The sequence below is a fragment of the Rhincodon typus genome, chromosome 10 (assembly GCF_021869965.1).
Source record: "Rhincodon typus isolate 14 chromosome 10, sRhiTyp1.1, whole genome shotgun sequence".
Classification (NCBI taxonomy): domain Eukaryota; kingdom Metazoa; phylum Chordata; class Chondrichthyes; order Orectolobiformes; family Rhincodontidae; genus Rhincodon; species Rhincodon typus.
In genome coordinates this window covers 41,117,275-41,145,120 of record NC_063341.1, presented here as the reverse complement: position 1 = coordinate 41,145,120, position 27,846 = coordinate 41,117,275, and positions in this window count along the sequence as shown.

Genomic DNA, 27,846 nt, shown 5'->3' with positions numbered 1-27,846 from the left:
GTGCAAAGACTACACCTTCATGTCAATTACTTAGAGGTGACAAATTAATTTTAAGTAACCGTGAATGATATGCAAGCATGCCAGAAGCAAGCTCGTAAGCAGAGCCACTGATATGGTTTATAAACTTTGTCACATGGAACCAGTTTTTTATGCTTACCAATCATTTATGTCTTCTTTGGATTTTTTTTTATATACAGGAAGAGCAGGTGTGTTGTTCTGTTGCTGCAGATATGCCCTAATTCTGACCAGGATTTCACACGTGTATTATGTAGTATTTTCCTAGGTGACCCCTGTGGGTACCTTGTGCCATTTGCCATCTTCACCAGTAAATGTTACAGGGTAAAGATTATTTGAGATCAATCACTGCCAACAATTGTCCTGTGTCTTTGCTTTGTCTTGGGCCTGTCAATTACTGGTTGAGCGTACATTGACATAGAATATCTACACAACAATCGTGATTGTTAGTTCACAGGAAGGTGTATTGCATGATAGCAATAAGTAAAAGTACATTTGGTCATGGTCACTAGGAGCTGGTACAGATACATCTGTCCTTCCAAAAGGTAGAGTAGAAGTCCTCATCTCCTGCATCCACCGACTGTGTGGGCTATCAGTAGAATAGGTGGAGCCAATGTAACCTTCAGTACCATTAACTTATATAAAAGATAAAAATACTAATTTTGTAGCATTTAGCCATGCTAGATAGCACTTGCTGGTTTATTCATTAAATGCAATGATTGGTTGTGTATTGTCCTATCAGACTAGGAGAATTTTAGTTTTAATCATGGATCTGTAAGGAAATAATTGATCTCAACAACGATGGCAGGAGGATTGCTTTAGTTGATCCAAAATCTTCGTGTTAGGGAATGAGAAACACACAAGAACTGCTCTGGTCTGTAATAAATTGTCGCTGCTAGAACTTTAAGGTAAATAGATATCAGTGAGGATGCAATGGTTCCTTCATTGATTTGCCCAGCATTTGAATACCTATCACCATTGAAGTTAGTGTTCCATCTGATTTTGAGTACTTACTGGGCCCAGAGCAGGAAGTGAGGATCTGTTGCACCCATTGTTAGTCCACCATATTTTCTGTTAATGTTTTTGCTTGTTGGCGAATTATTTCTGAGCTAATATGGTACTTCATTTTCTGTCATTGAAATAATCAGGCCATTATGACATTTGCTTGTATGAAGCTGCCTTCATAATAAAAGAGACTTTGAAAAGACTGGATTATGCACTTACAGGCATTTGTAAGCTCTTTTACATTTAATCTTTGTGCCTTTCTTTTACAGTTGACAGCAACTTTGTGACTAGTTTCCATTCAACAAGTTGAGACATTGCCTTTCTTCCCCCTTTCTACTTCAGATGTAGCACAATGGTATGTCACTTGTGAATTTCCCTACATCCACTTCACAATTAAAGAGGAACAGCAGAGGGGATGGATGTTGATCAGGTGGAACCACAGGGTTGTGGCATCCAGGCAATACAGGCAGAGATGCTCTCATTTTTTTGCAATTAATTGCAACTCCCATTCACTTACTGACTTCTAACATGCTGAGCCACTGCTTCTTACGGCTGTTTGTACCTCCATCCAAATCAAAATAACCTATGGTTGGCAACTAAATCTTACTGAGAGTGAGAAAGGCAAAAAATGGCAGGATGAAGCAATCATTTTCTAGTTAGTAGCAAAGGCAGGAATTGGAGTCAATTGGCCACAATCTAACTTAGTGAAGGAGAAGTCTGTGAAACACATTGGCCAAAACCCTGTTCCTTATACGCTTAGGACTTAGAAGCTGGAAAATACCATGCAAGCAACCCTCTGATCCAGCACCTACCTGGTGAATATAGTTTCAGTGTTTTTTTTAATGTCAAATTAGACACTGAGCAGAACTTCAATGATTAAATCTTAAAATTGTGTCCTTTTTTTTATTACTAGTTCATTGCATGTGGCTAACTGTTGGCTAATCCAGCATTTATTGACCATCCCAAATTGTACTAAAGAAGTTGCTGGTGCGCTTCTCTTAAATTGCTAGTTGTTGGGGTGCAGGGATACAGACAATGCTGTTAGGAATGGAGTTCCAGGATTTGGACCCAGTAACAGTGAAGGAATGGCAACATGTTGAATGGATGGATGATGTGTGGCTTGGAGGGAAACTTGCAGTAAGTGGGGTTCCCATGCATTTGCTACCCTTGAACTTCTAGATGGCAGGGTCATGGGTTTAAAGGGTGCTTTCATGGAGGAGCCTTGGTGAGTTGCTGCAGTGCATCTTGTAGTTGGTGCATGCTGCTACCATTGTGCTTTGGTGGTGAAGGGTGAATGTGGTAGATGAGGTGCCAATCAAATGAACTGTTTTGTCTTGGATGGTGTCAATCGTCTTGAGCACTGTTGAAGCTGCATTCCAGCAGGCAAGTTAGAAATATTCCATCGCATTCCTGACTTGTGTCTTGTAGATGGTGAAAATGAAGGAGGCGAGTTGCACACTGCAGAATTTGTAACCTGTGATCTGCCGAGGTAGCCATAGCATTTAGTTGGCTGGTCCAGTTTCCTTTCAATGATAACCCCAAGATATTGTTAGTGGGGGATCCCGTGCAGTTAATGCCATTGAACATTGGGGTGATCCCAGCTGATGTTATGGTGATGATAAGTCAGATCCCTGACTGTATTCTGATTTGATAGATCATAATTTGTTTTATTTTGGTTTTAATGAAGTGGTTTCTCACTGAAACATAAGCACACAATTTTGCCGGTGTTGTTTTAACAACAAAATAAGTTTATCAACAAAATAAATGGAGAAAAATAGAATAAACCAAAAACATCTAGTTAAAAAATACATTCAAAGATTTTTAAACATGCATTGAAAGTATAAACACATTAATCCTCAAATATTCCTTTGTTTGTGAAAGAAAAGAAAACAGCTTTTTTGTAGTCCACAAATATTGACTGGTGTTGAGAGAACTCTGATTCTCTCTCCACACATGCTGCCGGACCAATTGAGTTTCTCCAGAATTTTCTGTGTTTGAACCACAAGCATCTTCCTTTAGGCCAGGTATGACTCCAGCCAATAGTGAGTCCCCTCCTTCCCCTAAATCCCATTGACTTTATTTTTGCAAGAGTTTCTTGATGCGATGCTCAGTCAAATACTGCCTTGATGTCAAGAGAAGTTGATCTCATCTCACTTCTAGAGTTCATCTCTTTATAATGAGGTCAGAAGCTGAGTGGCCCCGATGGTATACCCAAACTGAGCATCAGTGTGCAGATGCAATTGCCATTTGATAGCACTGTCATTAGCTCCATCCATCACTTTGCTAATGGTCGAGAAGACTAATTATTGTGAGGACCTAGACTGCCTCTCCTAAATAAAACATCATAGTGGGGTTAAAATGGTGGCCAGTGAAAATACAAGCAGAAACAGAATAGGAAGTGCTTTCCTTGTGAGGCTACCACAGTTCCTGTAGTTTCCTTCCTCTTCTGTTGGGCTTCAAAACTGAAAGGTATTTCGGCTCCCACTTTTTTCAATTCTTCAGACGTTACAATTTCAACCTCAATATGATCTAAACGCACCTTTCTGAGATATATCATCTGGTCGTTTTTACTGCAAAGCTAGATTGGGGAAGCACTTACTGAAAAGCACCAGTGTGCTGTGGAGGTGTCCCTAAAGACAGGGATATCTCTACATAGTTCACCCCAAAAGTAGGAAAGTAGTGACAGGGTTTCTCTGCAGGCAGACAAAGTGGAGCCTCCTGGAGTCCCCTTTGAGGTGAATATTTGGACCTGCAATGGTGCGTAAGTACTCATTTAGCTGTATTTCCTGAAGCATTGGGAGATCATGCATTCTAAATAGAGAAGTCTGTCAGTGTTGTGACTTCAACAAAATCCTGGGGGATGGGGAGCATACAATGAGCATCCACATGCTGGAGGTGAAGGATCTCAAGTAAAATCTCCTGTGCAGTGGCAACACCTCCATAATCATTGGTGTGGAGGAGCTATGGTCACTGAAGCAGGTTACCTTGAGGATGGCACATCAATGGCTGGAGGGCACTGCAGCTGAGACATTGAGATACCACCCAAATGACTCAGCCTTTAGAGGAAGAGGGTGAATGTTCAATGATTTTGCAGGGAATCTCATCAGCCTCTGATTTCCTGACCCCACAGCCAGATGCTGCATATGTTAGTCTTCACCCAGAGGATAGCTGCTGGTGCACACATGCAGGCAAGACTGTCTCAGGTCAGGCCCTGAGGTCTCACAGCACAATGAAGCCAATCAGCATGACTCCCACAAACATATCCAGAGACATGAGCAATCAGCCTCTACATTCTTCACAGCTACAAGCAGAGCAGTACGTGGGAATGTCTGAGAGCAGAGGGCACCAAATCAGTTGGAGCAATGATGGAATCACCATGGTATTTAGATAATTTCATTCAATAAATAACTACAGATGTGTAAATGAAACAAACAAATGCTTTCAGTTATGGAAAATCATAACTACGTCTTTTCCAAAATCTTTATTCACTCAGCCAAACTAAAATGTCCATCCACATATGGTGCATCAATCCCCTATCAGGTTAGACAGCAGGACCCTTTCGAAGGCCTTCTCTTGATTGTGACCTCCTCCTATATCATTTGAAACACCATAATATGAGAAGGTCTCCGGTGACAATGGTATTCTTCATGGACTCCTCATAGTGAGTACATGGAAGACTCCTCCCTTGTCACTGGAGTGTTCCAATTGGCTTTCTACCTTACCATCTTTAATGCATGCAAAATGTCTCGTCCTCCGACATTACCTTCCTCATCTGAAGAAAGGCCCAAGTCCTCCTCAGCTTCTGGGTCCAGAACAAACCTTCTTCTCAGGGGCAGGTTGTGGAGTATGTAGCAGACCACAATAAGATTTTGTGAAATCCAGACTGTAATGAAGCTCCTGAGTAGACCAGGCAGCTGAACTTCATTGTTAGAAGACTAATGGCCTGTACAATGAGGTGGCATTCAATGTACTTTCTCTGTGGCTATGTCTGAGGATGACGCTGTTGTGTATGACCAAGCTAACTGTTATCCACAGGCATCTAGGCATGTTTGAACATTGGTGAGACCATTTTTAGAATTTTGCATTCAATTTTAGTTGTTCTGCTCTAGAAAGGAAGTCAGGGGGATGTGCTCTTTATAAAGGAGACATTCTAAGTTTGCAATAAAAGGGCATAAAAGTGATGCAGGTTTAAGAATGCAGAGCAAAATCAGATTTCCTCCAAAAAAATCATTTGTATACTGAAGTACACCTCAGCATTGAAAGGAAAATTAAATCCCTTTGGTCTGTATAAACATCCTGTCTCTAAAACCTTACTTTCTGTACCACATTTTAGTCATACTTTTCCATCATATTTTTACTGCTATAAATGTCTTTGAACACAATTATAATGCTGGTGAAAACTTGTCATGACATGATTAAATCTCACCCTTCATAAGTAGTCGCACTTCAATATCTTAGTTTTGCAACTCCCAACTCCTCATTTTGTATGAGAGAAACTCCTATTCAACTAATTCTAGTTTTCAGCATTCAAATTTCCCTATGCATTAATATTTAAGTAAAAGCTCATTTCACAGTGGCAGCATCTCTAATTTTGAGCCAGAAGCTCTGGGTTCTAATCTGATGGACTTAATGACCAAGGAAAGTGCATTTATAACTTGAACAAATGCATTGAGTATCAATCTGCAAACCTTCAAACAAACATCAATGGCAGTCAAAAAGAGCAGTAGATGTCATCCATCTGGAGGAAGGAAAAAGAATTGGACTGTCTCCCATCATTATGCATATTTCTGGATGACAATATTATCCTAAAAGTGCTTGTTTGTAAAGAAATTCAAACTCCTTCAGAGTTGGTTGGTTCAACTGGCTAGACTGCCAATGTGGATCACATTTCTGTTCTAGCTGATGAGGATTGCGATACCTATGGTAGAGATCATGGTGCTGTGGACCAGACCTCCTTTGAGTAGAGAACTGAATAAGAAGTAATAGCTACTTAACAACAAATACTATAACATTTATATAATACTTTGATTTAATGTGAGGTCACAAGCTCATAAGTTTAGCACAGCTGCTCTGTTTCTGTTGTTGCAACTTTGCTGGAAGTCTGTCAGGAAGCATGCTGTAATATACTGATGAGGTTTTGGGTGAAGTGATGGCAGTAGAATGGGAGCAACTCCAAGGAAATTTCCAACCACAGCTCATATCTTTAAACTGAGGATTGAGTTCTGTCTGCATGCCAAGGTCTTGTTATTCCCTACTCTGAATGCTTCACTTCAAGTGTGCCTTTCAACTAGTCTCTCCCTAACCAACATCATGGAAATCTATGAATGGACAAATAATGGATTTTGGCTACAAAAACAGAAACTGATGGAAAAACTCAGCAAGTCTGGCAGCCTCTGTGGAGAGCAAAACCAAGTCAATGTCTCAACTCTCCTTCAAAGTGGAAGTTTACTGAGTATTTCCTGCACTTTGATTTTATTTCTGATTTCCACCATCTGCAGTACTTGGCTTTTATTGTGGAGTTTTTAGTGTTGTCTTACACATACTGCAGTGAGATTTTCCTTCATGACAGATGCAACCACTTAACCAAGTCACTCATCTGATGTTTTTGAGGAAGTTTTCCGCAAAGAGATGGCAATGAAGTGCATGCTGAAACTAATGGTCTTTTGCTGTTCTTAATTGTACATGATTCCTAAAGTTAAAATTCGCTCTTGAGCACAGAAGAGGCTTTCAGTCACGAAGAATTCTCTTTCTCTTCAAATCACCCCTGACTAATAGCATCTTCTTGATATTTCTGCTTCCTTCCTGCCACTCCATTGTAGATTATTTTTGAAATGGAAACATCCTTTCCAGTCTGAATTTCTCCAGACAATCTGAAACTCCTGCAGCTTATCTCAGTCATAACAGGAACAGTTTAGCTGTTATTTCTCTACACTAATTGGTTTTAGAAGAAGAGCATGATTTTTTTTTTGTTCACGTTCTGCATCGAGAAAATCTGCAAAGCCCATTTAAGCTGTAGGTGAACGTGAGTTATTTTAAGGATACCTGAATCTAAATCCTCTAAGTATAAGTGCAACCTTCTGTTCCTGGTACCACAAGGCAATGTCAAAACTTCGATTTAAACCAAAGATGTTCAAACTAAACATTCTGCTCCTGCACCCATGGGGGAAAGCCCAGAAATCTGGGAATTAATGTAAAAGGGCAGGAACATGGAGCAAACTATTTCTTGTGCTACGTGTGACTTGGATCCCAGACGAGCAGAAATTTGATAGTCATACACCACCCCCCAACCGTCCCGGATATCTTAAGATCCCATTGACAATGAATGAAAGGAGAAGCAGATTAAAGGAGAGCAAACGGTCAAAACAAGCAGAGATTAGCACTGAATGAGAGAAACAGGGAAGTAAATGAAAAGGAACAATGCTGTGAAAACAGAATAAGATAAACAGCAATAAAAAGCAACAAGAAGCACCAAGAGTAAAGAAAGATTAGAATGAGTGGAAGTAACTGAACAGTTGGAGGAACTGATTTTAAAGAGAATTGGAAGCGGATAAGAAAGCAAAGAAGAAAAGTATATTTAAAAAAAGCATAAAAATAGAAAAGTTGAAAGAAAGGATAAATGGTAGTGAAAAATGAGCAACAGAAATTGGGAAAGAATAGGAACCAGAGGAAAAAAGGAAGAACTCAGTAATCATGAAAAATAACGAAGTAACTACTTACTGTTAAATATACAACAATAGATTTAACAATATTCCCAATCCATTTGAGTAATATATGAAGATGGTAATCCTGTAATTGTATATTTTTGTGGTATGTCAACATGATTGTAAATGTCGAAAAATGTATGGAAACAAAAGGGTAAAAATACAGGATAAATAGAGATTTAAAGGAAAAGTCTCATTAGGTTACAAACACAGTGATATTAATACTGAGCTAAGCTACTAATATATAAGATCAACCTCTTATTAATAGCATTGGCTGGCTTTCAGACAGAAGTTTAGGAAACCATGTCCCATTCAGAACACTCACTGTAGACAGTGATCCAAGATCAATGCACTCGTAATTTGAAATGAAAAGAAAGCCACGTTACTCAATCTGTGCGGTCAAAACTCAACATGAGATGGCTAAAGCCTCAGCTTGTGTCTTCAGAGTTTGTTTTCATAGTTTTATGTAAAACTAAAGACTTTCCGCACTCCATGGAATTCAAGCCATTTCTTAACACACAACCCTTTTTTAAAAAAATAATGTATTTTAATAGTGAAGCAGGCGACCCTCCTGAAGGTTTGAGTTTTCAGTAGTTTTGGCACTGCTTTGTTGGCTGATTTCCCTTACGTTCCAACATGATCTTTCTACCAGTCTCTTTGTCCTGCTGTTGATTGATCCCTGTAATCTGATACATTTTCAACCAATCCTTTCTACTCCTAATAAAAATAAGAATTGCTGATTGCTGGTTTCTGTCGGGTGTATTTTATTCAAAGCCTGAAGGGACATATTTCAAAATTATAGTGAGGTTGGGATTCTTTTACTTGTCTTTCCCAAAAAAACACGTTCTGTATAATTTGGAACTTTTTAAACTGAGTTCTTTGATTGCTGTTTGCCATCATGTTGAATCTGCTCCTGTCAAGCTAATTCAAATACACAGAGATAGTTAGAAGGAGATTATTGAATTGAAAGGAGCTATATTGCCAAGTTTGCAACTTAACTGTACAGAAGAGGGAACTTCTTTGTTGTATATCTAGGTTATAATTGAGTTAAATGAGTTAAATGGGGATCAGACAGGGAACTCCCAGATGAGGCCAGTCCTCCTTCCCTCACAATCTCTGTCATTTCCTTTGACCTTCTAATCCCCCAAGATCTCTGCACCCATCTAACTCTGGTTTCATAGGCATTTGTTTTTTGTGTGCTGTACCACTGACAGCCATACTTTCAGGCCCCAAGAACCTAAGCTCTGAAATTTCCTCCCTGGGCCCTCCACATTCTAGTTCACTTTCTTCCTTTATAACATTCCTGAAAACCCACTACTTTGACCAACCTGTTGAACGTCTGTCCCATTATCATTCTACATAGTTTGCTGTTAAATTTGGCTTGATCTGCTATAATTCAATAAAGCCTGGAATTAAAATCTAACTTAATGATAGCCATGGAATCACTGTCAATTGTTCTCCTAACTCATCTGGTCAACTAATGTCCTTTAGGGGAGGAAGTTGGCCATCTTTACTTGCTTTGGCCTCCATGTGACTCCAGACCCACAGTAATGTGGCTCACACTTAATTGCTCTGTTAGAAGGTTTAACAAGCTCTTCAGTTATATCAAACCACTACAAATTTAAACAAACATCAAAACTGCATGCATCACCTGACATCAACTAAGACATCAGAAATGGCAATAGCAAGCACAGCCCTGTTGACTCTACGAAATCCTCTTTACTAACGTCTGGGAGCTGATGCCAAGAACTCACCACACACTAATCAAGTAACAGCTGACATAGTCATAATCATGGAATCATGTCCCAGACATCACTATCACCCTTCCCAGCTATGCCATGTCCCACCAACCACACAGACCCAACAGAGGTGGAAACAAAGTGGTATCCAGCCAGTACAAAGTTGTTCTGGGAGGTCTCTACATTGATATGGGCTCCATAATGTCTCATGGCATCATGTCAAACATTGGTTATGAAACCTCCCATTGTTTATTACTTACTGCAACACCCCTCCACCCCCCAACAGTTGGCTGACAATTCAGTAATTCTCCATGTTGAAAATCATTTGGAGAAGGAATACAGGGTGGTAAGGACAGATAATGTACTATGGTCCAAAAAGATCAAAGGACTGCAGATACTGGAAATGAAAAATAAAAATTATTGGAAAATCTCAGCAAGTCTAGCAGCATCAGTGGACAGAAAGCGGAGTTAACATTTCAGGTCCAGTGACCCTTCTTCAGAACTGATTGTAGTGAGGAAAAAGTCTGTAGATATGCTGAAGATGGGCTGGGGTGGAGGGGGGAGGTGTAAACATTAGGTGGAGATGGAGCCCAGAGAGAATACACAGGAATTGGGCAGACAAAGGAATGGTTCATGGTCAACCTGGAAGAATCTAGAGTTGCTAATGGGACCATTAGTAGCTGAAAGTGGTTTGGTGATGGGAGTAGCCCATTTGATGACAAGACCTGGTGTCTGGGGTAAAATGAGATGCAGCATCTGAGAGACTGAGCACCTTCTCCCATGTCCTTACTCCAACCCCACATACTAAGCCATGTCATCACATTGGCTACTATCACAACCAACCCATTGTCAGCTACTAATGGACCTCATTAGCAGCGGCTCATCCTCTCACTCTGACCTTTACCCAATCTTTTGTCTGCCCAATTACTGTTTATTCCCTCGGGGCTCCATCTCTACCTATCGGTTACTCCTTTCCCCTCCTCCCAATTTATTTTCAGCGCATGTGCTAATCTTTTCCGAGCTACAGGCAGTTCTGAAGAAGGGTCACTGAACCCAAAACAATAACACTGCTTTCCCTCCACAGATGCTGCCAGACCTGCTGAGGTTTTCCATCAATTTATTTTTTGTTGTGAATTTCTCTTGCGTCTGTCATCAAGAATTGCTCGGTAGCACCAATATTGACTGAGTTAGTTGGTTCCCAAAGGACATAGCTGCTAGACTAGGTCTGAAGCGAGTATATGGGGAATGAACAAGAGGAAAAATCTACTTGATTTCATCCTCACCAATCTTGGGCAGATGCATTTGTCCATCCCATTATCAGGAAGAGTGACCATCTCACAGTCCTTGAAGAAACAATGTCAGTCTTTATATTCAGGATCCAGTTTACTATGTTGTGCAGCACTAACAACATGATAAATGGAACAGACTTGAACAAATCCAGCAACTCAACTAACCATCCATGAGGCTTTGTTGGCCATAAACAGAAGGAAAACTGAATTCCTCCACAATCTGTAACCTTATGGCTCAGTATAATCCCCCAACCTCCCCACTTTGCCATTAGCATCAAGCCAGATCAACTCTGATTCAAAGATGAGTAAACTCTGATCCTGTCACATCCAGAAGAAGTTTGCTACACCAATCAACGGTGATTACATGGTCGTCGTAGCTGGGCTTTCTAATACAAGGTTTTTCCTCAAGCAAAATTTCACCATCTGCCATGGTGGGACCTGTATCAAGTTCCTAAAGCATTCTGGGATTCTGGATTGCTAGTCCAGAGACATTACAGCACATTGACTGCAGCAGTTCAAGAAGGCAGCTTAGCATCGCCTTCTGTAAGGCAACTAGGGACGAGCAATAAGTGCTGGCTGATCCAGCAACACCTAAGTCCTATGACTGAATTTTGAAAAAGCCTCCTTACTACATAATTTATATAGCTCCCTGTGTTTTGTGACTGATATCTCCGTAACAAAAAAAGTGAATTTGTTATAAAATAAATCATTGCATTAAATGGCATTTCTGAGGTCAAATATTATTTCTGTCAGAATGCTGTGCCTATGATGGCAGATTATCATTCTTCACTTTGTCAGGCTCTTAACTTGTCCCTGTGGTGCGATGCTGATGTTTTTAAATTAAATCAAAGAAAGAGTACATTATGATATGAAACAATGGCTCATCAGGAAATGAATTCCAGATTTTTTCTCACTGGGTCAAACTTTAAAGTGTGCTCATAAATATGCCATTTGTGGGCTTAAGCTCATTCAGAGGACTCTAAAACACTAATTTATCCAGACTTTACGGAACACCACTGTAGGAATTCCTCAAGGCACCATCCTCAATGCTATCCTCTTCAGTTGTTTCATCAGAAACATTTATAGTAACATGAGGTGGAGTTGGTTATTTTTATTTATTAATTTATGGGATGTAGGCATCACTGTCTGGGCCAGCATTTGTTACTCCTCACTCATTGCCCTGGGGAAATTGTTTATGAGTTACTATCTCGATCAGTGGCAGTGCTTAGAGGTGAGAGACACCCACAATGCTATTGGGAGGAGAATTTCAGAATTCTGACCCACCAACGTTGAAGGAATGAGAATATAATACCAAGTAAGGATGATGTAAGAATTGGAGACAAAATTGCAGGTGATCCCATGAATCAGCTATCTTTGTCCTTCCATTGATAGGGGTCACAGGTTGGAATGGTGCTATTGAAGGAGCCCTGGTGAGTCGCTACAGTGTATATTGTAGACTGTACACACTGCCACCAGAGTTCATTGATAGTGAAGGGATTGAATGTTGCAGGATGGAGTGCCAATTAAGTAGGCTGATTTCTCCTGGATGAATTCAAGCTTCTTGAGCATTTTTGGAGCTGCATTCTTCTCCTGACTGGTTGCTTATGGATGGTGGACAAACTTTAGAGAGTCAGGAGGTGAGTTAGCCATCTCAGAATTTCTAGCCTCTGACATACTTTTGTAGCCACAGTAATTATACAACTAGCCCAATTCAGGAACAAAACCAGAAAAGCTCAGCAGGTCTGGCAGCATCTGTGAAGAAAAATCAGAGTTAACATTTTGGGTCCAGTGACCCTTCCTCAGAGGTTCAGTTTCTGGTCAATGGTAACAACCAGGATGTTGATTGTGGGTTATTCGGTGATTGTAATATATTTGAATGTCAAGGAGAGATGGTTAGACTCATGTTGGAGATGATCAGTGGTGATACTTTTAGAATCATAGAATTTTACAGTACAGAAGGAGCCATTTGACCCATTATGTCTGTACCAGCTCTCAAAAGAGTTACCCAGCTAGTCCTATTCTCCAGTCCTTTCTCTGTATCTCTCTAAATCAATCACTTTCAAATATATATTCAGCTCTTTTGAAACATCCTTTGAAATCCACTTCCACCACTCTCCCAGGAAGTACATTCTAAATCCTAACAACTTTCTGATTAATGAAGTTTCTCCTCATCTCACTCTTAGCTCTCTTGCTGACAATTTAGAAATTTTGACCCCTGATTACAGACCTACCAACTTGTGGAAACAGAATATCCTTCTTTATCCTGTCAAAATTGTCCGTAATTTTGAATACCTCAATAAGGCCACCTCTTAATCTTCTCTGTTCCAAAGAGAATAAGCCCAATTGCTCTAATCTTTCCTTGTATCTAAAATCCTTCATTCCTGGTATCATTCTACAAAATCTCCTTTGTACTGTCTTCAGGGCTTTAACATCTTTCCTTAAATAAGGTGCCCAGAACTGAACACAATACTCCAAATGTGGTCTGACCAATGATCTTTAGCGGTGTACCATCACTTCCTTGCTTTTATATTCTGTGCCTCTATTTATAAACCCAAAGATCCTACAAGCCTTCTTAACAACTGTTTCAACTTGCCAGGCCACCTTCAGAGAATTAATGCCCTTGAACCCCAAGGTCCCACTGTTCCTGTACTCCCCTCAAAGTTGTACCATTGTGCCTGTATTTCTCTTCATGTTTCTTCTACCAAAGTGCATTATCTCACATATCTCTGCATTGAAATCATCCCCCAGTGTCTGCCCATTTGACCAACTTGTCAATGTCCCTCTGAGTTAACTGAGTTCTGAGGGAGGGTCACCGGACCCGAAACGTTAACTCTGTTTTCTCCTTCACAGATGCTGCCAGACCTGCTGACCTTTTCCAGCAACTTTGTTTTTGTTCCTGACTTACAGCATCCACAGTTCTTTTGGTTTTTATGTCCTTCTGAAGTCATCCTCAGAATTCACTATTCTCCCTAGCCATCTTCAAATTCATAGAATCCTTACAGTACAAAGCAGGCCATTCGGCCCATTGAGTCCAAACCAATCCTCCAAAAAGGATCCCACCAAGTCTCATCCCATCCCATCCCTATAACCTTGGATTTCCTGTGGCCAATCCACCTAACTTGCACATCTTTGGACTGTGGGAGGAAACTGGAGCACCCAGAGGAAACCGAAGCAGACATGGGGAAAATGTGCAAACTCCACACAGACAGTTGCCCAAGGGTGGAATTGAACCTGGGTCCCTGGCTCTGTGAGGCAGCAGTGCTAACCATTGAGCCACCCTGCCACCATTGTTTAGATAAATCAGGAAAAGCAAGTGTCCCAACACCAATCCCTGGAGAACACTGCTCCCAACTCCAATCTGAGAAATACCCATCTATACTCACCCTCTGTTTCCTATCATTTAGCCAATTTCAATCCATACAGTCATGGACCATCGATCCCAATCATTTCTCATTTGCAATAGCAAGGCATTAATGTTACTTCCTACTTATCAACTTAAGCCTAGATGTTATCTGGGGCCTGTTGCAAATGGACACAGACTGCTTCAGAGTCAGAAATGGTGCTAAACATTGTGTAATTATCATTCAATATCCTCACTTCTAATATAAGGCTAGAAAGATGGTCATTGATAAAGCAGCTGACAATGATGTTACCTTGGACACTCCCTTGAGGAATTCCTGCAGTGAACACGCAAGACAGGGATAACTGATCTCCACCAACCACAACCAACTTTCTTTGTGCAAGGTATGACCAGCCAAAAGTTTTCCTCCTGATTTCTATTGACTCTAATTTTATTATTGATCCTTGATACCATACTCTTTTCAATGTGGCTTTGATGTCAGGGCAGTCACTTCCACTTCACCTTTGGAATTTGGCTCCTTTGTTGATGTTTACTTGAATTAAGTCAGGAGCTGAGTGATTCTAGCAGAACCCAAACTGAACATCAGGGAGCCAGGAGTTACTGAACAAGTGCCAGTCAGTAGTAGTGTCCTCAAACTTTCTGTCAGTTCTCCGAAGATCAATATGAGATTGAAGGTAGTAATTGGTCCTGCTTTTTTGTGGACAGGACACACATGTGCAGTTTTCTACATTGCCAATTGTATGCCATGATTTAGCTGTACTGGAACAGCTTGGCAAGGGCACATGGTTAAGTCTGGAGTACAAGTCCTCGGTATATTATTGCCAGTATTTTGTCAGGTCCTACAGTTGTTGCAGTATCCAATGCCTTCAAATGTTTCTTATTATTATGCAGAGTGAATCGATTTGGCTGAGGGTTTGCAACTGTGATGCTGATGGAGGCTGAGGTGTATCATCCTTTTGACGCTATGGGCTGGAGAAGGTTCCAAATTCTCAGTCTTATCTATTTCACTGCTGGTCACTGATTGTTGCACTGTCTTCAATGCCATTCATAACTTCTCAGATACCACTGAACTGGTTTTCACAGGCAGCAAGGCCTAAGGCAAAGAGTCATTTGCGTTTATATGTTGTCTTTCAAGTTTACAGTTTGTTCCAAAATATTTTACAGCCAATGAGACATACAGACTACATAGCAGAGGTAGGCCAAACAGACTCTCCAGCCTGCTCTGCCATTCTACACCATGGCTGATCATCTTTAATATCTAGAAATCCATCAATCTCTGCCTTAAATGTACTCATTCTGTAGTCCTCTGGGGTTGGGAATTCCAAAGATTCACTACTCTCTGAGTAAAGACTGATGTCCTCACCTCAGTCCTAAATGACTTGTCCCTTACTCTGAAGCTGTTGATCCTTAGTTCGACACACTCAAGCCAGGGGAAGCAACCTTTCTACATCACCTTTATCTGGCCCTATAAGAATATTGTAGTTTTAAAATTGATCACTTCTCACTTTTCTTATCTCCAGAGAAATCAGGCAGAGTTTCCTCAATCTCTCCTCATAGGGTGGCCACACCATCGCAGGAATTAATCTGATAAATCTCCATTGCACACTGTATGCAGCAAGTACATCCAATCTTAGGTAAGGAGCACTGTATACTCCAGGGGATGTTTCACCAAGACGCTGTACAATTGAAGCAAGATATATTTACTCCTGTACTCAAATCATCTTGTGATAGGCCAATACACCATTTGCCTTCCAAATTGCTTGCGGCATGTGCCTACTAGGTTTCAGTGACTAATGGAAAAGGTTACCCAGCTCCCTTTGGGCAACAACACTTTCTAATCTCTCGATATTTAAGAAATACCCTGTGCCTTCATTCCTTCCATATTCTTGCTCACTCATTCAACCTGTCTAAATCTCTCTGAAATAACACAGTGTGGAGCTGGAGGAACACAGCAGGCCAGGCAGCATCAGACGAGCAGGAAAGCTGACGTTTCAGGTCGGGACCCTTCTTTTTTTTTTCTGGCCTGGCCTGCTGTGTTCCTCCAGCTCCACACTATGTTATCTTTGACTCCAGCATTGGCAGTTCTTACTATCTGTCAATCTCCCTGAAGCCTCTTTACATCATCCTTAGTTTTGTCAAATCCACAAATTTGAAAATATTACATTTGGTCCCCACAGTCAAATGGTATAGATTGTGAACAGCCAAGACCCAAGCATTGACTCTTGTGCCATCCTTAAGTCAGAGCCTATCATTTAATCCTACACTTTATTTTATTTCTGCTAACCAGGGCTCAATCCATGGCATTATATGTTACAATTCCAAGTATTAGCATCATGTTTCCTCACCTTCTGTGTGGCACCTTATTGACCAACTTGTACTGTTTGAAGTGTAGTCACTGTTATAATGTCAGAAACACAGAAGCCAAATTGCACACAGCAAATTCTCACAGACAGTAAAATGATGAGGGACAGAATTAATCTCTACTTGGAAAGGAAAGGATTTAGAGGCAGTCAGCATAGTTTTCTCAGGGAAGATCTTTGTTTTGTTTTGAAGAATTTACTCGGTTCAAGAATGAGGGTAATACAGAGGAAGTAGTCCACAATGACTCAGTGAGGCTTTTGACAAGGACTCACATGGGAGACTGGTCACTCCATGTGATTCAGGGCATTTTGGCGCATTGTATCTAAACTTTGTTTAGTGCCAAGAGGCAGAAGGTAATGGCTGAGGATTGTTTTTGTACTAGAATTCTGTGAGCAGTGGTGTCCTTTGGTCCATTTCTGTTTGTAGTGTACATTAGAGACCTAATTATGAATGTTTGAAGTTTGATCAATAAGTTTGCAGGTGACATGAAATTTGGTGGTGAGGTAAATAAGGAGGAGGATAGCCTTAGACTGCAGAATATGGCAGGCTTGTTCAGATGGAATGAACGGTGGCAAATGGAATTTAATCCTGAAAAGTGTGGGGTGATGCACTTTGGGAGGACTAACAAGGCAAGGGAGCACGTAGTGAATGGTAGGACCCTAGGAAGCACAGAGAATCAGAGGAATCTTGGTGGGTGTATCAACATATCCTTGAAGCCAAGAGGACAGGTGGATAAGATGGTTGACACGGCATATGGGATACTAGCCTTCATTAGTCCAGGTATAGAACACATGAGGAAAATGGTTGTGATATAACTCTATCAGACATTATTTAAGCTGTGTACAGTTCTGGTTGTCACACTATTGGAAGGATATGATTGCGCTAGAGAGGGTGCAAGGGAGATTCGCCAGCATGTTGCCCAGATTGGAATATTTCAACTATGAAGAGAAACTGGAAAGGCTAATGACATCTTCCTTGGAGCAGAGAAAGCTGAGGGGGATCTGATTGAGGTCTACAAAATTATGAGGGGTATACATTGGGTGGATAGGAAGAAACATTTCTTCGAGTTCTTAATGTTACCTCTAGTTCTGAGTTCCAGTATATTGAAAGTATCCACTCAGCAGATACATGTTTAAACCATCCCTCACAATATTCCATGTGTGAATAAAAATTGACCACTTAAATAATGAATTAACTATAACATAAAAGTGGTTAAGTCTCAACCTGCTAACTTAGATTACTTTCTGTTTAGGGGTAAATGGTACAAAAGCAAAGAAATCTAAGGTAAGGCAAGATTTTTGTAGAGTGTGTGGGTAATATGACTCACATTAATTGGCTCATGTTATCATTACAATGACAGGCAAATATGGAATATATCCTGCAGGAAATAGACCAGACTGAATAAAGCAAGCTTTTACGTGCTGGAAATCATTTTATCTCACAAACTGTTGGAACAATATACATCCTACCCTTGGTCAGCTATAAGGAAGATCTATACCAATTCAGAAATGTGGGCCAATTTCAATTGCTAACAAATCTAAAACTTCTAATTTTTTTTCAATTTTAAAATCAATTTATCAACCAATCTTCATGTCATTAAGTGGAATATTATGTAGAATTTCTATTTTTTTTATACACCTTTAATTATTTATCATTTTTTACAAGTTTATTCTTACAGCTTTGGTTGTGGATCCTTCCACTTTGCTGGTTCAAAAGTAAGCAAGGATCATTTGCATGAGCTACTTGTCCCTCCCCTCTTCCGTATAAGTATCTTAGTAGCAGCTTTCTCAAGCCCACGAAGGTTCATTTGGTCTTGTAAGAAAATGAAAATAAAAATTATGATATAAATATTTGCTATCACCTGTTTACACAGCACACAAAGTAAATCATCACAGACCTGGGGCTGATGGAGCCGGTATGACATGGCATCAGATTGAGCCCGAACATTATGACACTGATTGCATTTTCACCAGGGACTCGCAGTTTCTAAGCGGATTACTAAAAGCTAATTAAAATTATTGAGGAGGCTGCTGAAAGTGGCTTCACGAGCCATCAAAGTTTAGAGTGCAGTGCGTAGAAATGCGCTGGGTTGGAAATACAGCAGTGTTTAAAGAGTAGCCACAGGGAAGTAGTTGCTGCTGTTACTGCAGAGGGGGTGGGGGGGTCGTGGAGTCATTCACTGAGACCTTTTCATTTAATTGAGAAGACGCAGAAAGGCCACGATTTGTTTTGTTTTGTGGCCTCCTTGAGCAGTTAGTCCTCCTGGTGGCAGCCCATTGGAGACGGACCTATAAGTGATGTTGGACTGAGAAGCACTTAAGCAGATTGCCCTCCTTATAGCAGCAGAGACCAGGTGACAAAGGCATTGTGCATTCCTGAGAAGGTTCCATTAGTGAGAAGGAGGACCTGAGAAGGAGAGAGAAGAAGTCAAATGGAAATGGACAGCAGCTGCCCAGTCATCACTGTAGTGATTGTAATGAGGTCAGCCAGCTGGGCATCATAGAATATCAGTTCCCTGATTGGGGCTGTTAATCTGGTCCAATCAGGGAGCCCTGGCTGACGGATAACAAGGGTGAATGTCAGAGATACAAACACTCTGGTAGCTGACTTTGAATAGGGAAGTTCTACAGTCAAGGATTATTCATGTGAAAATAAAGAGTAACTTGGTGAAGGGATATTGGGCCTCTGAGGAGTTATTTCAGTCATGTGACAGAAGGGTGTAAAAGGGATCTGGAGAGACACTGGCATGGAGACAAGAGGACCCAGTGACCAGGGAGTACAGGCAACAGAGGAGCCACTGTCAGGTGTCAGATTAGCAGCGTCATCGAACATTGTGCCTGTACTGAGAGGCTGTGCCCTTATGTGAAATGTGGTTGTGGAGGATGTTTCCTCTGGCTGCATTGATTGGCATCTGATGCCAATGGCTGTAGTGATCACTGTGGCCCTGAATTTCTATGCTTCAGGCTCATTCCAGCGACAAGTGTGGCATCTCTGAGTCAGCCACACATCACTGCATCAGACACATGACAGATGTTCTCTTCCTGAATGCAAACCAGTAGGATAACTTCAGCATGAACTGATGCAGACAGTCAGGCTGACAGAGCTGGAGGCCTCGGCATCATGGCTGAATTCTCCCAGGTGGACTTTCTCATTAGTGGCCATCCAGATTCCCTCAGTCTGGCAGATCTCTTCATTAACTGGAAACAATTTCAATCACTCAACCTCCAAAACATCTGTGACCAACATCAATGGATTCTGCAGGCACCTGTTTGCTATCCAGCCATGTCTCTCAGATAGTGAGGGTATGCTGCACTTTCTAAAACCTAATGTTGCAGAGGGATGAGGCTTTGGTTATTGGAGACAGTGAAGTGTGAGACATCCTAGATGGAAAGAAACAGCAACATCTTGATCAACATGAGCAGTGTTCAGATGGCACTATTAGTGCAATGGAGTCTTGGGGACCCCTTAGAGTCACAGGAATTTTCTGACCATAACAACTTCAGCCACCCAACCAAAAAAACTTCATGTTTTAAGCATGCAGAGAGTACTCATCTCTGCCGAAAGCCCAGACCCACTGTTGACACCTGTTGCTTCTGCAATGTGCAAATGATGAACACAAACAACCACTGGCACCCTCAGCTAACACCTTGGTCAACTCATGAAACTGTTGCACTGCTGCTTAGTGACCCACATTTTATGGAAATCTTCATAAAGCAAGTTAAACATTTAGTAGAATGATTGGTTCTCATTGGCAAAATAATCATAACAGCCATGATGCCCAAATGCATCTAGACTGATTTCTTAAAACTTTTGCGCTATCCCCAGCTCACTGTAGGCTTTCCACCCCACAGGTCGTCATCACTAAGTCTTCAATGTTCTTCTGCTCACCCTGGATGTAGTGAGCCATGAATATTAAGGGATTCCTGAGCAGCTGCAGGACTCTCCTCTGTCATTGCAATATCTTGAGGCTTTGGTGTCAGTGGCAGTGTGCCAGAGGAGTCAGTATTCACTTCATTGTCCAAGAGTGTCCTGAGGGAAGAGCCAGAAACAGGAGTTAACAGGCACCCCTACCTGGTAAGGTATACTTATCATTTCCTGCTAAGCTGAGAAGGATGTGGACATTGGGGAAAAGCCCAAGTGTCTCACCCATCTCTTGCCTTGCACTGCTCATTTGAGCTCATGAACAAGACAATGACAAGCAGGTCTCCATGCTTCTCTATAATCCACTCTCTGTCTGGTTGGATGTGACTATCCATGAGAGTTGCCAATGTCTCAATGGAGGACCTCATCAGGACTGGTGAGAGGGAATGACAGCACCTAAGGTCTGGATAGTCTTTTTTACTGTCCAAACCAGGCCTTGGGTACCCTTCTGGACCCTCTGTCAGATCTCCACACACTCTTTACCCACCATCTGCCATCTTACAGATGACTCCAGACGTGCATCATCTGTCTGGGGCTCAACATTGTCCTAGCCTCGTGCACTCCTCTGAATATCAGAGGTGCTCCTACCAGGTTGTGACCCTGACTCCATTCTCAAACAGCTCTCATGGAGGTGACAGTATCTGAGTTGATGGAACACAGGGAACACAGATGTAACTCTGTATCCTCTAAGATCTGGTCCTCCTTCTCCATACAGTCAACTGGAGTTCAAAACAGATTTCCATTAATTGGAGGAGACAAATATCCTTCAGGTTTACCTGCTGCTCCCCTATGTTCATTTCCAAGGCCTCCTCTGATTGAATTTCTGCCTCATTATAGACAATGCAATATTTGTCCTGGCATCCTGCCTTCTGCAGACTGTGTACCCGCATTACAAACAGGATTGCAGCTCGCGGCAAGTATCCTGCCATCCACAGCTTGATTCAGGGATTGGGTTGGGAGGAGCCTTTGAACATGTCCCCAGTATTTGCTGCTGTATTTAAGAGATGATGCAGCCACCACCTCAAGTTCCACCTTTCAATATTGAATCATTGATGACCCCATCTGGCAGCCATCAATTTGCAAAATGATGTGAGATTAATTTACAAATGGAAGTCACAACGGGAGGGCTTTTGTCAAAAACTTCCAATTCCATATCCTTGATCCTGCCAATTCAGGGAAAATTTCATCCACATACTTGGCAACGCAGTATAAGCTACATTTCTCTAAGGTTTTGGAGTAGATCTGTATTCACATTCCTCATTTTTCTTTCATATCTATTTATTTTTCCTATTTCTCACTCAACTAAATTTGTCCTCAGCATTAGTGGTGTCAGCTGTGACACAGTTGCTAATATCTCTATCTCTGTGTAACAGGATTGCAGATTCACAGAATCACAGAATTGTTACAGCCCAGATTAAGGCCATTCAGCCCATCATTCTGCACCGGCTGTCTGCATAAGAAATTCATGTAGATTGACATCCCATTTACCACATCAAACATTCACTTCCTTAACCACCAGCACATAATGGCAGCAGTGTGTACCATCTACAAGGTGCACAATGACAACTTCCCAGCTCTCATTGAACAGCATCTTACAAACTCAGAAGCACTACCTCCTGGAAGGATGATAGCACCAGACACCTGACAGTACTAGCACTCACAAGTTCCCTTCTGTGCCATATGACAGCAGACAACTGGGAATACCATCACCTGCACATTCCCATACAAGGTACACATAACCTGGCTTGAAACTATCGCTTTTTATTCATGTTTACTAGGTCAAGAAATTGCTGTTTCCTCTTTTGGAAGGAAATAAAAAAGAACAGGCAACTATAGGACAATTAGTTTAACATCTGTTATTGTAAAAATGTTAGCGTCTATTATAATAAACATAAAGCAGAGCATTGAGAAATACATAAGATAATCAAACAGGATCAGCTGGCTGCATGTAGAAGGAAATCATGCCACACATTTATTAGCATTTTATGAGTAAATAACAAGCATGATAGATAAAGGAGAACCAGTAGATACAATACTTTACATTAGGCTACTTAATAAGACAAGAGCCCAGGATGTTTGGACAGTAATATAATAACATGAACAGAAGATTAGCTAACTAATTGAAGACACAGAGTTGGATAAGGGGCATTTTCAGGACTTGCGGAGTTTCACAAGGGTCAGTGACGGGGTCACATTTATTTACAATGTATATTGATGACTTGGATGAGGCAAGTGACTGTACTGTAGCCAAGTTTGTGGATGACACAAAAATAGGTGAGAAGGCAACTGGTGAGGATAACACTGAGTCTGCAGAGGGATATAGACAGGTTGAGCCAGTGGGCAAAAACTTGGCAGATGGAATATAATGTGGCACAATGTAAGGTTTTACATTTTAGCAGCAATAACAGAGGAAGTGAATATTATTTAAATGGAGAGATATTACAAAATGCTACAGCATTCAATTGTCAGGAAAAACCCATCTGGTTCACTAATGTCCCTCAGGGAAGGAAACTGCCATCCTTACCTGGCCTGGCCTACATGTGACTCTAGACCCACAGAAATGTGGTTGACTCTGAACTGCTCTCTGTGCAATTAGGGATAGGCAACAAATATTGCCCAGCCAGCAATGGCCACATCCTGTGAATGATATATTTTTAATAAAGTACAGAGAGACTTGGGAGACCTCATGCATAAATCACAAAAAATCTAGAATACAAGTTCAGAAGGTAGCAGGGAAGGCAAATGAGATGTTGGCCTTTATCGCAAAGAGAACGGAGTATAAAAATTGGAAGTTTTGATAAAATTATACAAAACAGTAGTCAGACTGCAGCTGGAATCCTGTGAGTAGCTTTGGTTCCCTTATCTAAGGAAAGATATTCTGGCATTGGAGGAAATGCAGAGAAGGTTCATTAGGTTGATCCTGGGTATGGAGGCATTGTCTTATGAGTAGAAGTTGAGTAGTTTGGACCTGTATTCACTGCAGTTTAGGAGAATGAGAGGAGACATTAATAAAACAGACAGGAGTGCTTGCAAGATAGATGCAGAGAGATTGCCTCCCCTTGTAGGACAGTCTAGGTCAAGAGGACATAATCTCAGAGCAAAGGACAAATGAGGAGGAATTTCATTTCTTAGAGGATAGCCAATCTATGAAATCCTTTACCACAGAAGGCTATCAAGGCTGTGTTGTTAAATATATTCAAGGCTGAAATAGACAGATTTCTAATCAGTGAGAGAATCAAGTGTTAGGGGGAAACAGCAGGAAAGTGAAGTTGAGGATTAGCAGATCAGAGATAGTAGGAACTGCAGATGCTGGAGAATCTGAGATAACAAGGTGTAGAGCTGGATGAACACAGCAGGCCAAGCAGCATCAGAGGAGCAGGAAGGCTGACGTTTCAGGCCTAGACCCTTCTTCAGAAATTCAGCAGATCAGCCATGATCTCATTAAATGGCAAAACAGATTTGATGGGTTGAATGGCCTACTTCTGTCCTACATCATATTGTCTTATGGTCCTAAATACCTCCAATACATTTACATCCTTTGGGATTAGTTAAATGATAGATAGTCCCAAGGTTTGATTTTACTGATAACAGCCAGCACTGGCCCTGACTACCTGAGTGAAATGATGGTGAAAGGGGCTCTCATTTGAATATATAAAGGACCTAACACCTGTTTCAGGAATGGATTTTGGAGACCTATTTTTTCCCTTCATCAGTATGCTCAGTGCATGCACATTTTCAGCCAGAAATGTGCACATATGCTTCCTTTCTTTCACACAGGGTCTCAGTAAGCAAGTTAGTGCCTAAGGAAGAGGTGCTGCAGGACCAAGTGAAACTTTTATTTAAACAAAAAGTAGAAAGATGTATTTTATAAATGTCCAAAAACCACAGGCATCTCCCATTCTGTTACAGAGCTGTAAATAACAGAAAAATGAGGTTTTTATGAAATCATTTTTCCAGCAAAGGGGAAAGTATATCCTTTGTGAGAAAGCAGCTTGCCAACATGACTGGATTATGAATTTGTCATGTGAGAAATTAGAGTTACAAACCCATATTTACACTTGAATTTTCAGTTTGATTAATGTAAAGCTTTTCTTAGTGTGTGGAGGAAACTGCATTTTATGAAGTGTTTACTGAAGTTGGGAACAATATAAATGTTACCAGCTGCTGGACACTGTAGTGCCATGCTGTTTTATGGTTTTGTTTTTGCATGATGCCAGGGAGCAGTGAGGAATGGCTTTTTACCCAGAATCAGCACTTTGCAAATTCTTGATCTTATATCCTGGAGAGATGATGGGTGGAAACTCTGGGAGAAAACCAGACAATAAGACATTAGCCAGCTGCACTCACTCATCACCTAGTGCTGGAGTATTTCACTGACTTCCTTTTCATCATTATTATATAATGTAAAGAATCTTTGATTCTGGAAAAGACCCAGTGCATTGGAAAGCTGCCATTGTAACACCCTTACTTGAAAAAGGAAGGAGACAAAAAACAGGTAACTAATGGTCAGTTATTGGGGAAAATGTTAAGAGTTTATTGTAAAGAAGATAATAATTTGGGTCAGTGGTTAGCACTGCTGCATCACGGTGCCAGGGAATTGGGTCTGATTCCACGTCGGACCACTATGTGAAATTTGCACATTCTCCCTGTGTCTGCGTGGGTTTCCTCTGGATGCTTCAGTTTCCTCCTACAGTCCAAAGATGTGCAGACTAGGTGGATTGGCTGTGCTAAATTGCCCATAGTGTTCAGGGATGTGTAGGTTAGTTAGTGGGAGTGTGTGTCTGGGTGGAGTGCTCTTCAGAGGACTGGTGTAGACTTGATGGGCAAAATGGCCTGCTTCCACACTGAAGGGATTCTATGATCTGGAAATACACAGTGCAATCAAGAAAAGTTTGGTTTCATGCCGAGCAAATTTGTTAGAATTCTTTGTGTTGGGAACACACAGGGTAGAAAAAGGAGCGCCAGTGGATGTAATATAAGTGAATTTTCAAAAGGGCATTTAACAAAGTATCACCTTACATGTACGCTTCTCAATAAAGATAATAGCTCATGGTATCGGGGTTTAGGATATGCTACTATGGATAGAGGATTGGCTAACTAATAGAAGAAAGAGAGCTATGTAGGGTGCATTTTCAGGACACTAGCCTTGCACATCTCCTTTAAACTTGCTCTCTCTTACCTTTAACCTATGCCCCCTAGGATTTGACATTTGCACCCGGAAAGAGACGCCAACTATCCACCCTATCCATGAACTCATAATATTATATACTTCTATGCAGTCACCCCTCAGCCTTCAACACTCTAGCAAAAACAGTCCAAGTTTGTCCAACCTCACTTTATAGCTAATTGACTTCAGTCCAGGCAACATTTTGAGGACAGTAGACTGTCACAGGAATCAGTGCTGAGGTCACAGTTATTTTAAGATCTAGTAATGATTTGGATGAGGAAAATGATATAGCCAAGTTTGCATATGACACAAAAGAAAGATGGAAAGGTAGTGAGGATGACACAAAGAGTTTGCACAGGATTATAGACTGGCTGAGTGAGTGGACAGAAACTTGGCAGATGGAACGCAATATGGAAAATGGTGAGGAAAAGCAACACAAAATGATTTATGCATAAAACTAAAAAGCTAACATATACATTCAGCAGGCAATTGGGAAGGCAAATGGAATTTTTGCCTTTATTTCAACAGGAGTGGAGGTATAACATGGGTGTGGGGGGTCTTGCTAAAATTGTAAAAGGTACTATCAGATCACACCTATTGTATTAGAACATTGAACATAGAACAGCACAGGAACAGGCCCTTTGGCTCACAATGTCTGTGCTGGCCATAAACTAATCCCATCTGCCTGAACATTATCCATCTCCCTGTATTATACCATGTGTCTGTCTAAATGCTTCTTGAAATTTGCTAACGTCTCTGCTTCTATCACCTCCCCTGCCAGTTCCAGGCATCTACTAACCTGTGTGTAAAAAAACTTTCCTTGCATATCTCTAAAGTTCCCTTCTCTCACCTTTAACGTATGCCTTCTAGTATTTGGCATTTCTACCTGGGACATAGACCCCGACTATTCACCCTATCCAAGCCCCTCATAATTTTATATACTTCTATTAAGTTACCCCTCAGCTTCCAATGCTCTAGCAAAAACAATCCAAGTTTGTCCAATCTTTTGTTATAGCTAATACACTCCAATCCAGGCAACATCTTGTTCGGTCTCTTCCGCACTCTCTCTAAAGCTTCCACATCCTTCCTACAGTGCGGTGACCAGAACTGCGCACATTACACCAAATGTGGCCTGAGCAAAGTCTTATACTGTTGCAACATGGCTTGCCAACTTTTATACTCAATATCCTGACTGATGAAGGCAAGCTTGCCATATGCCTTCTTTCCCAGCTTATCCACTTGTGTTGCCACTCTCAAGGAGCTATGGGCTTACAGTCCAAAATCACACTGCATAGCAATGCTCCTAAGGATCCTACCATTTATAGTATACTTTACTCTGGCATTTGACCTCCCAAAATCCATCACCTTGTAAAAGTCTGGATCAAACTCCATGCTATTTCTCTGCCCAACTTTCCACTGATCTATATCCCGCTGTATACTTTGATATCCTTCCTCACTGTTCACAACTCCACCAATTCTCAAGTTACCTGCAAACATACTAGTCAGTCCACTGCACATGTTCATTCAAATCATTTACACATATGTTACAAACAACAAAGGTCGCAGCACAGATCCTTGCTCAATGCCACTGGTCACAACTTCCAGTCAGAAAAACACTGCTCCACAACTACCCTCCATCTTTTATGGCCAAACCAATTTTGCATCCAGTTTCCCAACTTATAATGGATTCCATGCAATTTGATCTTCTGGACCAGCCAATCATGTGGGGAGTTGTCAAAAGCTGTGCTGAAGTCCATTTAGACAACATCCATTGCCTTATCCTCATCAATCATCTTTGTCATTTCCTCAAAAATCTCAAGTTTGTGAGACAAGACCTCCCGTGCAAAAAGCCATGCTGACTGTCCCTAATCACTCCATTCTTCTCCAATTGCAAGTAAGTCCTGTCCCTAAGAAACGTCTCCAATAATTTCCCTACCAACAATGTATTGCCTATAATTTCTTGGATTATCCCTGTTGCTGTTCTTGAACAATGCAACAACATTAGCTATTCTCCAGACTTCTGGGACCTTGTCAGTGGCTAAAAAAAGGATTCAAAGATCTCTGTTAAGTTTTCAACAATCTCCTCCCTTGCCTCCCTCAGTATTCTTGGATAGATCCCATCAAGTCCTGGGGACTTAACTTCCTTAATCTTTTTCAAGACACCCAACAACTCATCCTTTTTATATTGACATGCCTTAGAGTATCACCAACCCCCTCTCTAGAATTCCCATCATCCATGTCTTTCTCCATGATGAATACCAATGCAAAGTACTCATTAAGGACCTCA